The sequence below is a fragment of the Vigna radiata genome, chromosome 3 (assembly GCF_000741045.1).
Source record: "Vigna radiata var. radiata cultivar VC1973A chromosome 3, Vradiata_ver6, whole genome shotgun sequence".
Taxonomy (NCBI): Eukaryota; Viridiplantae; Streptophyta; class Magnoliopsida; order Fabales; family Fabaceae; genus Vigna; species Vigna radiata.
This window is the reverse complement of record NC_028353.1, coordinates 6,922,558-6,924,572: the sequence shown is the minus strand read 5'-3', so window position 1 is coordinate 6,924,572 and position 2,015 is coordinate 6,922,558.

Genomic DNA, 2,015 nt, shown 5'->3' with positions numbered 1-2,015 from the left:
AGGTATTTTGTTAATTTTTAATTTCTACCAATTAAACAATTTTTTTTTTTACATCAATCAATATTACACTAATTTTTACAAATTTTACTTCCAAGTCTACTCTAACTTACTTTCAAATCCACTTAAATAAACAACAATTTTTTTTTCCTCAAATCCTCTAAAATCAGACATTAACTCTTATCCAAATCATTTCCTCAAAGTGAACCTAAACTCCACATCACATAATAGTATACTAAAGGTGGATCAGTTTTTTTTAGTATAATATAATACAGATAAGTTATTTTTCCCAGTCCTAATTATGCTATACTTTGAAACTGTCATATGACAAAATAGTATAAGTGAATAAATTTTTTTGTATAACATAATACAATTAACTATAGTATAATACATAGGAGTTATTTTTGTTTAACCTTAATTATGCTATACTTTGAAACTGTCATCTAGGATTTTGCAACAATAAATTCTGCCATTTATTCATTTTAATATAACTTACGTTGAAAACGTTTTTAAATTTAATAATAATTAATGTATTGTTTTTAAATTTAATAATAATTAATGAATTGTTTTTAATGTACATAAATTCTGTTTTTATTTTTCTCCACAAAACTCGCAATACAAAACACATAAAAATAATGTAATAAAAAGAAATTAGTAATCACACTTCTATCATCATTTTTGTTTGATAGAGGTAAGTTAGGTAAAAAATTGTGAGAGAGAAGATAAAAAAAAGTTGTTTGGTCCACAAATTAATAGATATTTAATTTTAATTTTTTTACATTTTAAAATTTAATTTTAATAATTATTTTTATTTTTTTTCTTTATAAAATATTTTTATAATTAAATATAACATTAATAATTATATTTTATAACTAGAGGTATTTTGTTAATCTTTAATTTATACCAATTAAACAAATATTTTTATTTGTCACATCAATTAATTTCTACATTAGTTTTTACAAATTTTACTTCAAAGTCTACATTAACTTATTTTCAAATTCATTCAAATAAACAATGAAAAAATTATCCTCAAATCCTCTCAAATTCATACATTTCCTCTTTTCCAAACAATCTCCTCAAAGTGAACCTACACTCCACATCACATAATATTTAATCTTTGAAAATAGTTTTTATTTTAATTTTAGAAAACTCGCGGGGATATAATCTAGTTAATTAAACATGTAAAACAAACGAATTTAGTTACGGATTAGTCTATTCAGAGTATTTTATCCGTCATCTCTATAGCAATTTATTTGAAGTTGGAAAATCAAATTGTATATTATATACAAAAATCAATTATAAACTAGGTAAGTACTTAATATATGATTTTGAAATTGTGTTAAAATCCACTATAGAATAAAATAATGCAACTATAATTGTCTTTCGGGGTCTAAAACAAAATAAAGATTCGATAAATTAATATTTCCAACTTTCAAAGACTTACTCCAAGAATAAAAAATTAACACGGAATATAAGCATCATAAAAGCATTCAATAAAGTCATAAATCAGTTAATATTATATAATCCTCACCACTGTACTTAGTTCTGTTTACTAATTATATAATTGAGGTTTTACAGTAATATATATATATATATATATATATTTAAATAAGGTAAATTTATTAGCCATTTAATAAAAAAAGTTAAAGAAGTTATTTTAGGAAATCTAAATTTAATATTTTCAGTTTTATTGAGCGGCATAACTTTGAAGATCGTTTTCAATACAAGAGGCAATTAATATCTTATTAAATTTTTGACGGAAAAAATATTTTTTATATCATTTTTTCATAATTTAATAATTTAAAAACTATTTAATATTAATATTTTTTTATAAGTTTCATATCTTAAATTTGTAATTGAGATGCGTGTTTATGACTGATAAAGCAACAAAGAATATTTGACTGAAAATCACGGTAACAAATCTAGGGGAAAGTGTTTATTGGTTAATATATATATATATATATATATATATATATATTAAAAAAAAAAAAACTTGAAGATATTTGATGTAGAGACGG